Source organism: Salarias fasciatus, chromosome 2 (genome assembly GCF_902148845.1).
Source record: "Salarias fasciatus chromosome 2, fSalaFa1.1, whole genome shotgun sequence".
Taxonomy (NCBI): Eukaryota; Metazoa; Chordata; class Actinopteri; order Blenniiformes; family Blenniidae; genus Salarias; species Salarias fasciatus.
Window position 1 is genome coordinate 6,873,905 of NC_043746.1, and position 14,944 is coordinate 6,888,848.

At 46.5% G+C, this 14,944-nt stretch overlaps 1 protein-coding gene across 2 annotated transcripts in view; it reads right to left on the minus strand.

Annotated features, from left to right (window-relative positions):
• Window positions 1–13,379, minus strand: part of tenm1 (teneurin transmembrane protein 1) — a 208,638-nt gene extending 195,259 nt beyond the window's left edge. For both annotated transcript variants that reach the window (XM_030101866.1, XM_030101865.1), the window contains exon 1: window positions 13,346–13,379. The gene's annotated coding sequence lies outside the window, so the exon portion shown is untranslated. The remainder of the gene's footprint in view (window positions 1–13,345) is intronic.
• Window positions 13,380–14,944: the final 1,565 nt, after the last annotated feature.

Below are 14,944 nucleotides of genomic sequence, written 5' to 3' on the forward strand. Positions count from 1 at the left end.
GCGTGGCCTGCTCGAGGCCTTTCCAGCCTATTTCCTGCAGTTATAAAGCTTCTAAATGGAGCTTGAGAGGGTCATTGCTCATAGAGACAAAGTGCTATGGTATTGACCTCTTCAGGGAGTCCTGTAGTCCATATATCAAAGCCATTAGAGCGTGCCTGCTCAATACCTCAGAGATCTGCAGCACAGGGTGATCACCACTAGTCTGATACAAGTTTACAGTTGACCTTTCCACCACTGCAGTAATGCTTTTATTCCACCTGAAAGACTCCTTCCTCTGGCCTTGCCTTCACCCTCCTCGTGCAGGCCGGGCTGCATGCACACACACGGACCACCCACTGACCCTCGTCAGAAAACAGTCCAAGAAAATGGGCCAAGTGTCTCACACATTCATCCCACACACACACACACACACACACACTCATCCCCCTTATGGACATTATCATAGCACAGATGATCTGGAAAAGCTTTCTCCTCGTCTCGCCCTCTGTCCGTCTTTCATTGTCTCTTTAATGACGGCACAGAGTGCACAAACAGCTTTAAAATACACAACAACTTTCGAGATCCAATTATCTAAGCTGTACTGTAGTACACTGTAAGCTCCTTCCACTCACACACACACACACACACGCTTGTGGTTCCCTGCAATCACGATGCCTTTCATTTTGACTGGCAGGAGTTATTGCAAGGAATCAAAGCCTGCTATTATCTCAGCTGCCCTGTCAGAATGGGATTGACTGGTGTCACCTTCTCTCTGCTACAGCGAGGAGCGAGTATACATTACCCTATGAGCTCTGAGCTTGCTGCAGGCACTGACTGCTGTCTGTCTCTACAGAGGCTCTCCGTCCTGTTTTATGTCTGTCACACACTTACACACGAGTATGAAAGCATGCAATCCTGCACAAGGTTCACCATCGTGTTCCCCTTCATCATGTGTACACACATACAAAAGACAGCTGATTGAACATTCTCCTCGGTGCACCTAGCCTCGCATCAAGATGTATTTTCAAATGCTGTCAGACTTCCCTCAAAACACACCTCTCTCCCGGTTAATCATCTCCCTTGCTTTTTTAAACCGTCAATCTTTGTACCAGTCTACCTCGGGCCTGCCCTCCACCCTCCCTTCGCATCCTTCGAGGCCCCTGCATTTAGAGAAGTAAGCCTGCTGGCGGGGGTTATTCCTGCTAATTCTAGCCCACAGTGGGGTGCCCATTAGGGGGTTTGATTCTTGGTTTTGATGTCAAAACCTGGAGGTTGTTTCCTAGAGCCAAGCACACTTCAAACAAGACACATGGGCCTTTCCTTGGACAAGTCAGCATGTCCCACCTGAGCACAGCACGGGCCTGGATTTTCCACCGAGGAGGGACCACCGTGACGTAGCCCAGCACGTATGCATAGATTATAAACAAGAGAGGCTCTCGCAAGGTCTGAGGATATGAGAACAATTAGTAACATGCGAGAGTAAATTTTTAATGCGGTTAACTTCAAAACCTTTAGTACAAGACGTGTATCATCTCTCTTCATCATTTTTTAATCTCCATGTGGAGCGCTGGCCTACATGGTGCATTAGGGCTGTCCCAGTGACGCTGACTACGTGCTCAGCTGATCATATCACTGTGCTGCCAGTTACAGCAAAACAAAATGTGCATTAACAAAGCACAGACGCATTTCAGCCTACGGTGATGAACACACCACTGCAACGCTGCGACAACACTACCATGTGTTTACTCAATGCAACTGCTGTTACAAAATGCAGAATCTTTTCTCCAAACCTATTAAGGCATAAAGTAAATGTAAAAAAAAAAGCAAATATAGAAAATGCCCATGACAAATCTTTTGTGCTCTTTCAATTTGAAATCACATGCCGGGAAAAAAAAAATAAAATAGAGTCGCCTCAGAAATGGCAACAAGACCAACAAAAAACACCTGACGTAAACATTCCTTCTGCTAGTTATTCTGGCAAGAGGCTATTTGCTCTGAGTGAGTGACAAAGAGAGCAACCGGAAAAGTAATTCAGAAGATAATAGTGAATTCCATGAGATTCAGCACAGTGAGAAAAGCTGGATGCAGATATGCTGTCACTTTCTCAGGGCCACGGCTCTTTGACAACAAACCGAAGTGAGCTTAGAAAAGTGTCTTGTGGTCCGAAGACAGAAATTTGAAATTCTTTTTGAAAACCGCGGATGCTGTGTCCTCCAGGCGAAAGCAGAGAGGAGCCATCCAGCTTGATATCAGCCAGCAGTTCAAAAGGAGGCACACCTGAGAGCGTGGAGTGCATTAATGCACAGGACATAGGTGACTCGCACATCTGTGGAGGCACCATTAAAAATGAACAATATTTACAGGTCTTGGAGCAGCATCTGCTGCCATCCAGACCTATTGTCTTCAGGGAAGGCTTTGCTTGCTTGAGCAAGACCAATTTAAGTACACGCTGCGTGTATTACAACAGGGGTTGCTCACTGCTGCTGCAATCTTCCCAGAAGACCAGTCTGGAGCCTGGGCTTGTGCAAGAAGTCTTTAAAAAGGCGGCAAAAGCAACAGTTCATTCGGCTGGAGTGTTTTTGGTTTGAAGTTACAATGGGTTTAATCACCTTCTTGGGAAATCATTGTTGAAGTGAAGGTCTTAAGACACCTAAGAACCAGCTTTGCATGCAACATTCAAGACATTTCCTTTTGAATGCTGCTTCAAACTTGTGAGTCTTACGTTACTATTTTTGCTTTTATAGCTGAGCTCTTTTCAAGTTGGTCTTCGTGCGATATCTTTCAAGAGGGTGTTATTGAGAATTATTCGACTGATAGGCAGTCACACAGATGCACATGTGAAAGAAAAAGAAATCTGATATGTCATGCTCTATAAAAAAACCTATTTTTTGTCATATTGCAAATTTCCTTCTTTTTAATACGTTTTCACTACTCTGTTCAATGGCCTGAACTTGTTTGGGGGTCCTAAAGGGGAACAGCCAGGCCACTCTGAACACCGAGGCACTACAACAGCAAAGATCCGCCATAAAGAGGCCCGTTCATCACTGAAAACACAAGACGGAAGATGGCAAAAAAAACTTATTCTTGGAGTTTGGGGATAAAACATATCGCTTTCTCGTTATGCAGTTTTACTTATTTGATGTTTTAAAAAAAAACCCAGCAGTCGATCTCCTCAGTTCCAGAAGTCTGACTCAAACAGCTGATGCATTAGCGGCGCTACAAATAAAACATCACCAACGAACGCAGTGACAACTTACGTATGTGTTACTGTGTGGTTTTATTTCTAATTTGACTCTAATCTATAATTCATCAGTGTGTAATGAACTCTTCACCACTCGGTTTAAAATTAATACAAAGTGACAACAGTGAGTAAAACACATGCTCCACATTACGCCGTCCTTCCCTCAGCCACTAAACCTTCTTTCTGTCTCTTATCAATCCTTCTTTCACAAACACACAGCATCACGTGGGAGGGGTAATCCAAAGCTGCACCCATGCAATAATATCTAATGGGACCCGTCACCCCCACCCCACCCCACCCCACCCCACATCCTTCCCATTTATTTATTCAGACGCTGCAGCCATGGACCAGTGTGCTGTTCTGTGCAAATCTGCTTAGAGAAGTGATAGAGGCTCACATAGGCAGCTGCTTTTAAACAGGATTTGCGCTCCAAGTCATCTCTGGAGGGGCGGGCTCCCCTCAAAAAAAGAAAAAAAAAAAAAAAAAAAAAAAAAAAAACCAGAAGAATACACACAAACAGCTCGGTAGCGATCGTCATGTGTGAAGGCAAGGACCATGAGGACAAGTCAGAACCGATTTACAATTTCCAATCTCAAATGAATGTGCTGAAATCATGACCAGCAAGAAGCGGGAGCATGTAAAATGGAAAAAAAGAAGAGAAAAGAAGAGCAAGGCGTAGAGGCGATCGCAGCCAGGCAGGGGCAAAGAAATTGAGTTTTCTATTGGTAAATAAACAAGGAGGATGGGGAAAGCCGAGTGCCATCCAACAATATTAGTCCCTCGGATTATTGATACAATATAGTTCCAGGATTATAAATACATTTCCACCACGCCGAGATGGTTTTGTTTTCAGGACAGCATGGAGACCCCCCAGAGAGTAGAGAACTACTTTCTTTGTTAGCTCTGGCCTTTGCACATTTCCAGGAAGCTTGTTTGCACAGATACGAGCTAATTCCGCTCGCTAAACAGGCGCTCGCAAGTCAACCGAATGACGATGAGGAGCCATCCAGGAATATATTTGCTCTGCGGCATGAAGTTATCGCTGCAGATGCTCCAAAGTGGAGCCTCGACAATCCACGCCGTTGTTTTGCAGGTTTTCATTTTGTCTACCATTACAATGGCTTAATCATCTGAAGAAATTGAGGCGCAGTCTGTAGAAGCGAATGCAGATCCAGGCTACAGGTCCTGCGGGAGTAAACAGTGAGCTGTCAGAGAGAGATGCCTCTCCTGGAGCGGCAGGGCGTGTGTGTGTGTGTGCGTGTGTGTGTGTGTGTGTGTGTGTAAGTGTATGCATGGCGACGGAAGGGGCCTAAAAAGCTATCTCTTCCATTCGTTAGCGCCACCACGGCTCCTCGGGCATGTGACGGGACCGCTCTGATGAGCGGGCCCTGGAGGACCCTCAGGGCCCCGTTATACCTAAACCACCCGAAAACACAACAAACCAGCCCATCGCCCACTGGGACCCCCACGGCGCCCGCTGAGAGGGCTGGGCGGGAAGAATGGCGAGCGCGGATAAAGGGAGCGATGGATAGATAATGAGACATGGAGAGATTTCGTCGTGAAAATGGGGGAGAATTGAAGGATGGAGCGATTGCCAAGTGAGACATGGAGTGATAGAGGGTTTTAATTAGAGGATGAGGGCTCGCTATCTGTGGGCGGCGGCGGCGGCACTCTCGTCACGTAGTTGTGCTTTCATAGCTGACCAAGCCTGAAATCTCTTGCTGCTAATGCTGAGTTTACCGGCTGAACACGGAGTGCGTATGTACACACACACACACACACACACACACACACACACACACACACACACACACACACACACACACACACACACACACACACACACACACACACACACACACACACAGAGTAGCCCTGCGAGGTTTCAAACATGAAACGCACTGACAATCAACCACAGACGGACACACTCTCAGTGCCCTTGCGCCTACACACACTTATTTCACACTAGCTGATAAACAACACACTTGAACACCCACACGCCATAGAGCGGCAGCAGCCGCAGTCTTTGCTGGCCTTTTTCAATGAGGACCGTTCCACATGGACCCTTGTTCCCTGCTTCTTTGTATTGTTGCAGCATCTTTTACCATTCAGCCTTCTCCAGCGCACCTTCATTATTTCACTCTGAGCGGCGCCCAAGGTTATTGCATCGGCGAGCGAAGCCGGCCATACAGGCGGCGTGCCGCCACAACGCTCTTCACCGCGTTCCTGTTCGCGCTGCGGGAGGAGCGTGACCAAGAGCCGGAGTCTGCGTGCTCGCTCCGAGAGCAGATCAGGTCTCGTCAGGAGCTGTCAGAAGCTGTGAAACCATCCTGGACCGTTTGACTATTTATAGTGGACATGGCTCAAATCCCACAACGGCGCTGCATGCATGAGCGGTGCGCAGAAAACCCATAAGGTCGTACACTATTCATGCCCCCTGAATGTGGCCCAGAGCGAGGGAGCAGCTAAGCGTTAACTTTTCAAAGACCGTTTTTATATCTCGACTCCTGTTAGAACTTTTTTATCCTTTCTTTTAGATCTCGACTAAGGTGTTGCCTTTCTTCTCTCGCTGCCTCTTACCAGACTACCACTTTCTATTCATGATATCCACCTCCACTGCCGCTCTGATCTGAAGCCTCCTCGCTGATTCCCCAGAAGGCCGCGAGGCAAACAAAAAGCGCATGAAATGACGGACGTATGCTATTGTCAACAAGTCCCTGCATTCACATTTCACACACACACAAAATGTATTCAGTAAATCGAGATAAACGGGGGGGGGGGGGGGGGGGGGGGGGAGGCAATGTGGACATTTGACCACAAATATACAGACGCACCCGAAAACCACTTCATCAATATTCCTGACAAGGCAAAGCCTTATTCCATCCATTTGATATTCCTCCTCTTGGGCAAGATAAATACATGTCACTGTCCTCCTAGCAGGACTAAAAGGCTGTTCACACTAACTCGCTTTGCAAATAAAGCTTTACATCATGAGTGACAACCTCCTAAGCTCTCTGCATCAGCCACTGCTTGGTAAAAAGCCTCTTTCAATAATGCATTTGACCGCTAAAACCTCCAACACCCAAAGCACAGCACAGTGGCAGCATTACAGACGCTAAATTAATTGATGAATCAATGCCATCGAGTGGAAAAATTGGATTTGGTGATTAGCGATTTGGACAGGGCTTCCTGCACCTCTCCCTTTATGAAGTTGTTGATTACAGAGAAATGAGTGAGTAAAGAGCATTAGCAGGTGAGAGGGATCTTCTTGTAGCCGCTCTGGCTGTGTTGCAGATTGATTTGTGAATGCTAAGTGGGCTAATCTTCCCATCTGAACCGCAATGTGATGCTCCTGATTCTCCACAAAGCCAGACCAAAAACAAACAAAAAAAAAAAAAAAAAAAACATGTGAGAGGAAGAGGATTTTCTGTCCGGCGTGCTCCCCATGGCTCCTTCTGCTGCTCGGATCGGATCTGCTCTCAGCCCTCACCCTTCCTCCGGTCCTCGCGCTCGCTTGTAGGCTACGGCACAGATGGCATTGTGCAGCCTCACGCGGGAAAAGTATTTCTCAACAAAGAGAGGAGCAGCCCCACAAAGACCACGAGGCTCAGCTGGGAACAAACTGTCATCCCGAGCCGAGGAGACGGAGACGTGTGGGGGCAGAAAGCGTTCCGTCTGCGCGGCGGCTCGCTGAATATAAACATTTAAAATGCACCTCAAGGTTATAGCGTGCCGTTTGTTTAAGCATACTCTCAGACAGATACGGGAAATTCAAATTTTCATCAAGAATGGATGTGAGGTCGGTCAATGCTTTCAGCCTTGAAGGTTTTACTGCGATGTGTGAGACGTGTCGGTGAAAAGAGGAGCAGTAGATTTCCAGATAAACATATCATGTAAGCTGGAAATCAATAGTACATACTGTAAAACGTATTTGCAGTTAGGAAATGATGAGTCATTTCAAGCACTTTTGCCTTCAATATCATAGACCTCACTTTGTTTCTCAAAGTGTTTCTCTCTTTTTCTTTTTTTTTTTTTTTTCCACTGCCGCTTTTGCTATGGAAAAATTTGCCAGGCAAAACTGCAGCCGGCGTCTTCCACTCAGAATTTGCATTTCTCATTTTGTTGCCTGTCAGATGAATCATTGTGTCGTCTGAGCACATTAAGGTGAACAAAATACATTTTTTAAACCAGCACTTGCTTTTGGAAGCACATCAGGTCGCGGTGACATGATGCGGCGCACCACTGTAAAATTCTGGATTTCAAGATCATTACATCTGGAGACAACATGTATTAGGCCTGCCTCACTTGAAAAATGGCTGCGCCGTGCTGCCATGATTTTCTTGGAGTGGATATCTGTGTTTCTTTTTTTTTTCACCCCTTTTTTCTTTACTTGCATCACTTTTCTCTGTGCTTGGCTTGGCATCTTGGCTGGCAATCAGTGGAGAATATGTGTCTCTACAGTAAGAAGTCAATTTGGGCGATGAGACACACACTTGAAACACATCCCGGAGTTCACGGTGGATCAAGGCTCCATTCTGAAATTAAACCTGAGCAACAAAACAACTCTCATGCAGCGCAGCGAAAAACACATTGAACCGGATTGTACTGTATCCTACTGTACTGTACTGTATTGTATAAAACATGGCTTCCAGCAGGGATGCATCAAGCACCATTTCGGAGCTATTCATCTTTTCTATGAGTTAATAATTCATGATCATCTAGAAAGTAGAGCTATGAATATTACTGATGATACACATGAGGCTATTTACCAGTCAGCAGGAAATAGATGAACTCGTTTAGAGGAGAGATCTACAGTATAACATCACTGTGTTTTATGTTGCTAAATAAATCATTTCATAGGCATTCGACAAAGCTGCAGATGGAACGTGTTCATACTGGAGTATCAATCATGGTTTTGAGGTGGAAAAGTGCGAGCATGATGTGTTGTTGATGCTTCCATGTGTGTGTGTGTGTGAGTGTGTGTGCTTGAATCCAGCAGGTTCGCGTTCAACTCGCCTGTTGATCAATGGCTTTGTTACAGGGTGTTTAATTATCACCTGTCTTCAGTCTGATTGTGTGTAAAGTTTTCCTTCTTTCAGAGCTGATGTGGACTAAATCCTTCCCTGATAATTCCTGCGTATTGATCGACAGAGTCCGGAGGCGAACCGCTGCCATACCTCTCATGTAGGGGGGAAAAAAAAAAGAAGAAATAAAAAAATCTGGCCAGCACACACTCCCTTTTGTCCTCTGTGTCAACAAAAGCAGGGATAAAACACAATGGATTTTAACTTAATTATTTTGACACCAATGCCAAGAAGTGCACTTTGAAGTGAAGGACAATTTATGTGGTAATAAATTTGGGACGAAACAAAAAATTGATTTTTCTTCCACTAAAGTTGTCTCCTGACTTGATTAATAAAAATTTTCACAGCGAGAAATGCCTTCGCGCAGATGTGCATCTGCTTTCTGTCCGTGTGTGCGTGCGTGTGTGTGTGTGTGTGTGTGTGCGTGTGGTAGAGAGAGACAGATACAATAGTCAACAGAATATAAAATACCTGCAGGAGACATAATGTTTACTAGGGAAAATAGAAGTCCAATAAAAAGTCAGCAGCATTACAGATTTTTTTGTTTTTATAATCAGTAAAAAAACAAATAAATATTCAAGGAAAATATTCAACATTGCCAAATGAAATCTAATATTCTGAATATTCCTTTTGCCCTCGGAGAGATGTCCATTTACAGACATTATTTTCAATTCGGAGTGTGATATTTTTCCATTTAACTGGGGAGAAACGCCAATAAACGATTGTTATTGTAGCTGGATCCAAACCACACACTTAAATCAGCGTTCCTCTGATGGCACTTCTACCTTAGCCCTCTTTCCAGGTGTGTTCCATCAGCACTCCTCTTCACATACACTCTCCTCTTGACAAATTAATCTCGTATTTTAAAGAGAGGTAGAGTGGGCTTGACCAGTAAGCCTCTCGTGGCTCTGATCCTTCTGTCTTCTGACTGGAATATCAAGCGGAGAAGGACCGGTGTGAAGGTTGGGGGACTGCGAGAAGGAAAGGCTGCGACTGCATTTTCACAATACAAATCTCACATAACAGCCCGCGAGTTATTTAACTGCATATAGTTCCTGACTCCAGCCCCACAGCCTCAATGGAAGAAGACAAGAGAGAATAGAGAGCTGGAGGTGCCAGTTGAAACACAGCCGAACACTTTAAAGAAGAACGCCTCGGGCGGATACTGTAAGTACGTGTGTGTGTGTGTGTGTGTGTAACACTGGCAAGTGAAGGTGATTTTTGGTTTTGATACTATTTCTGTCTGTTTTCTGTTGCTGTTCTTACGGCCTTTGGTTTCAGCACCAAAATAAACACAATTGTATTTGTATACTTTATCATGGGGGGAAGTGGCATGAATAAAAAGCCTTTACCTGGCAGCAAAAAAATACATTTTTTTTTCCCTCCTCTGTCCACTCAGCGTTGATATAAACAAAAGCAAACTTTCAGACTTTTTGACTTATTGAAGATATTTCTCACAAAAGTAATCATGAGTTGTTGTTTTTTTTTCTCTGCTAACAGTTGAACACACGTGCATTCTCTGATGCTACATTTACTATAAAATACCACACAGCCTGCAAGAGAGCTCATTACTCTCAAAAACACTCCTCTTTGTATAATTAGCCGTCACTCAATGTGAAAGAACAATGACCATATGTTGGACAGAAGCTTTTTGTGTTCTGCTTGTTATCAGCAAACACATTTTATTGCCAATAATGCTTTGTTGTTGTAAGTGCAGGAATTGTAAGCGAAGTGTAAACACTGGGCCTACACCAGAATAAGAGGTTTTCATAGGGTAATTTGGCAATATTATATCGCTTTTGTAACCGGCTTTTCTTTAAATCACAGTGTTGGCAGTTTCCTTACTGCACCACAGTCGAAAGGAACGGTGGAAACACTAATTAGCACTGCAGGATTTGTTAAACAATTCCACTTGAGGATGGAGCAGCATTGCAGCAAGAAGGTAAATATTTGAAGTTGCACTGTGGTTACATCTCTAAGTGTCTGCGAGTGTGTATGTGCATGTGTATATATGTATGTGTGTGTGTGTGTCTGCAAAGTGTAAAAGAAAATTCAACTGGTCCGACTGCCTGATTACCCAGCTAGCACGGGCGCCTGTACTTTGAAATTATCAGCAGGGTGGCTAACGCTCAGACACATTTTATGCTTTTCCAGCAATTACATTCTTACCAGATGATGGACATGCAAAGAAAGGAAGGAGGAGGGAGCGGGAAAGTGAGTGTGTGCGTGTGAGAGAGAGAGAGAGAGAGAGGTGAGGGAGCCAGACAGGGGAGAGAGAGAGGGATAAAAACTCCCACTGGGCCTCATATTGCCTGCGAGCTTAAACTCTGACTGCAGCACTAAGTGTTGTACTCCACGTTATAAACAACCTTCGATGCATTTCACAGTGTCCTCTCACTAATTCATGACCCCAATTTTATTAAGGGAAATTTAGTTTTGCGGCGAACTTGTGGGTCGGAAGGAAAGTGTGAGCGATTCCATGGGAGAAAGGAGCATTACAGTGCCAGAGGCTACTGCATTCCTGGAATGAAAATTCATAAATAATGCAGGGCTGGATAACAAAAAGAACTCCCCCGCTGTCTCGCACAGCACTGCACTATCCAAAGGCCATGCAATATCACTCAAATCTCAGAAAAACACAAATTATTAGACGTAAGCAAGGTTTTTTTATTTTCTTTTTTCATTTGTATTTTTTAAGTTGTTGTGTTTGTGTTTTCGTGACTTGGGACAATGGGATCCGCTGACAGCTGAGGCAAAACGCCAGTATCCTAACAATCGGCACTACGGGCCTAAATTGTCAGGAAGTTGCACTGAAATAATGATGTGACTCCAAGCCAAGGAGCTGAGCTGCTACTTTGGATTTCCAAAACGCCATATGCGCTAACTGCTTAACAGCAACAATTCTGGAGAGTGAAACGTGAGCGTGCGACAACTGACTGAGATAATTAGTGCAGTGACGACCGCTGACCACCGACTGCCGCTCCGAGGAGAAGCCAGAGTGCGTTGGCACAAGTTAAAAAGGTAAAACCCAGATGATCTGACTGATTGATTAGTCATGTGGGCCGCCGGTTGACTGACAGATATGCCTTGTCAGTGGCGTGTGCGCAGCATGTAATTGGCTTAGTGACATTTCAATTCAAAGGCCCGTCCTTTAATTGTAAAGGCGTTGTCATAATGGGTGTGCCATTTAAAGTGTGCACTTAATCACTGTTCATCATTCTCTGTGGCGCGGCAACCCTGCAGGGCCTAAAAAATCATCCACATGTGGCCAATGAGCTGGCACACACACACACACACACACACACACACACACACAAACACACACCATGTAACAGACTGAGAAGCTCCCCTGCTATGACACACAGCCCGTCACACTCAACTACAGTACGGCAACACAGGGAGAAATAAATGTGGAGCTGCAATCATCGGCCTCCCCAGGTCCCATACATCTACATCATCTCGCTCTTCTGTGAGGGCATGTGACCATAAGAGTATGAGTGTGTGTGTGTGTCTGTGTAGAGAGGACCCAGAAGGAGAGTGTGTGCATATTATCTAACCTGCTGCACAGATGCACTCTATTAATCACACAGAGCTGAGACAGACTGCCCGATTTTTATCAACAAGCCGAAAAAGAACCGAGCTGGGCTCCGGCGTCACTGCGAGCCACGTCAGGTGAGGCGGCGGCACGCAGCGTTGCACTGACAGGACATACGACGCTCCTACACACACGCTTTGGGGGCGTTCGGGGGGGTTTCAGAGCTTTAAATAATGCGGTGGAGCCCAGGTACACCTGGTGGGCGATACAATCCCAACAATCGATGCCGTTCTCTGAATAATCTGTCGTGGCTGCAGGAGAAGTGCATGGAATCCATGTTTTAGACATACTGACAAAGTGTAGTTACAGATTACAATGGTTTGCATATCCAAATGAAATTTAAAGCTGCATCCTCCCGTCAGATCAAGCAGGATTAACAAACCCTACAAGTGAAGTATGGAGAGTTTTATGTTGGTGAATATTTTCTTTTTCCTAGAGATTTTTCAGAATTGTTTCCGTAATTCCTCAATTATTTACTCATTTAATGGCAAACTCAGTGCTTTTTCTGGACCCACTTATTTCTAATCCACTGTGAAGGAGAGAAGTGTGGAGGTCTAATTTCAATCTATCAGAGCATATCCATGCTGGTGCAATTTGCGCTGCCTTCACAATAATTATGATTTATCAAAATGCATTTGCTGCTGTTAATTATTTACCCTGACACGTTTTGTCAGTGTGAGAGGTGGAAAATGTATAAATATATATATCATGAATGTGACTTTCTTGAATAATTTAGTCCAGAAAATTGCTTCACCATCTGCAGCATCATCAACAGGAAGGGCATGAAGCATGACACGCCACATATAGAAAAGACAAATAAATAAATAAATCACTGTGGGGATTAGGAGCAGGACTGTGGTGGGTCACAGTGTGCAGACGTGTCCTGACGTGCCTGTTGGACCCGTGCGGGGCGGCGCGGGCTAAAGCCTGGCCCGGGCTGGCTGCGAGGAAGCGGGGAAGACAGAAGGCGAGCGTGGCGGAGATCCGTGCCCCCCTCCCGGGTCGAGCCAGAACCGGAGCAAAAACAACTCGGAGGCTGCGTGCACGCTCTGCACGCTTTGCTGAGGCGACACGCACACACACACATGAAGGCGGGCGGGTAGCGCGCCGCTGCGCACCGTGCGCGAATTGTCATTATTTGGGCTGCTTGTCAAACACACGCAGGATGGCATCGCAGCGAAGTCTCCGCATCCCCGCACTGGTTCTCATGTTATCCAGAAAGAAAAAAAAAAAAACGCGCCATGCACACGCACATGGCGCGCGCACGTTGCATCCTCTCTCTCTCTGTGTATCTGCTTCACGCACACACGATCATAGCACACGAGAGCAGCTGACATGAAGCCCTATTTATTCTGTTTCCTCACGTTGTCTCAGCACCCCCCCCCCCTCCTCCTCCTCCTCCTCCACCCCCCCTCACTACAGGCCAGAACCGAAGGTGCCGCTTACCTCCTCGGTGGAAAGCCATTCCGTTTAGTCCGTCTCCATGCTACGAGAGATGACGAGCGCTGAGCAATCCGGTCCTACCGGGTTGGGAAAATGGAAATAAAGGCAGGACTTGAGTCGCGCTGCTGCTGTTAAAGGATTTGAAAAAAAAAAAAAAAAAAACCCGGAATGAGGACCAGTGGACGAGACACCTCGCTCCGGTCTGGTCTGGAGGCGGTGCTGGTGCTGGTGCTGAGGCTGAGGCTGAGGCTGAGGCTGAGGCTGAGGCTGAGGCTGCTCGCTCTCAAATGCCGATAGAGGACGACGAAGCGATTTGCGGAGAGGAAAGGGATCTCCTTGTGCAAAGAGAGGCTGTTCCCGCACCTCCACCAGTGCTGCGTGCGTGTGTGAGTGTGTGTATGAGAGAGAGAGAGAGAGAGTGTGTGTGTGTGCGTGTGTGTGTGACAGCCAGGGAGCCCGGCGCGGTCGCGTTTAGCCGCAGTTGAACCCGATGAGGCGGACGGGGCGATGCTGTTGCTGGTGAGGCTCGGTTTGCTGCTATAACAGTATCCCCTGGATCGTACCACCGCGCCGAGGAGAAGGGGGTGTGGCACAGACCGGCGGCCACAGACGCGAACACGCGCACGCGGCGTCAGGAGGTCGTCTGGGCGGCTGTTGCACGCCTCCAGGTGAAGCCATATGGCTGCGGCGTGCGTCCTGCGCCGGAATGCTGACTCATTAATACCGCCACAATACAAGAAAAAAAAAAAGAAAAGAAAAGTTGCCAGTCACAGTTCAGCTGCATGTTTCAAACCCCCCCCCCCCCCCCCCCCCCCCCTCCCCCCTAAAACCAGCTGTTTATTCCCATGTGCAACAGGCCTGGCAGTTACCATCAAAAAATGTTCCACATTTCAAAACGATCATGACTTTTATTGTGAAAGCCGTTCCCGTAGATGGAATCCCACACTGATATACGACTGCAGTGCTGTTCGATCACACCTGCACATCATCTCACAAGATCTGTTTTTCTTTTGCCAAATTAGCCACCTAATGCGTGTGACCGGTGGCCCGATGCGCGGCGCATTGGCGTGGGTGTTTACAGCCGGCCTGGTACAAACAACTCGTGAATGACAGGGGTTCTAATGATGCAGTTTATTATTTCCCCAAAGCACGGCACGCACGGGGCCGCAAACAACCATCCTGACAGCTGCCTCAGTCTTCCTGCCTCTCAGCCTGTCTTGCTATGTCCCCAGCACAACACAGCGGCATGCATCTTTTATCAACAATAGGTTTTGGCACTTTCCATCAGTTTCATCACCAGCCGGCTCTAAACGGAGGCCGTGAGTCCAGGGGTTCCACGCAGGGAGCAGAGTGATCTAAGGCAGTGCACTGAGAGGAAAAGATCTTTAGGTCTGGGCCCGTTTGATAAAATTGTTCCTCGCTGACGTAGTGATTGCCAGCGTGTTTGTCATCTGGGTGTGAGCCGTCAATATGTGGTTGTCAGGCCTCTGCGAGGGGCTGCTTCCTGCAACAATGACTGCAGAGGGTTCTAATGGATTTTGATCAGGAAATCCAAAGAGCTGGGGCTGTTTTGGAGGGGGCAGCCTCACGCTGGAGCACTGT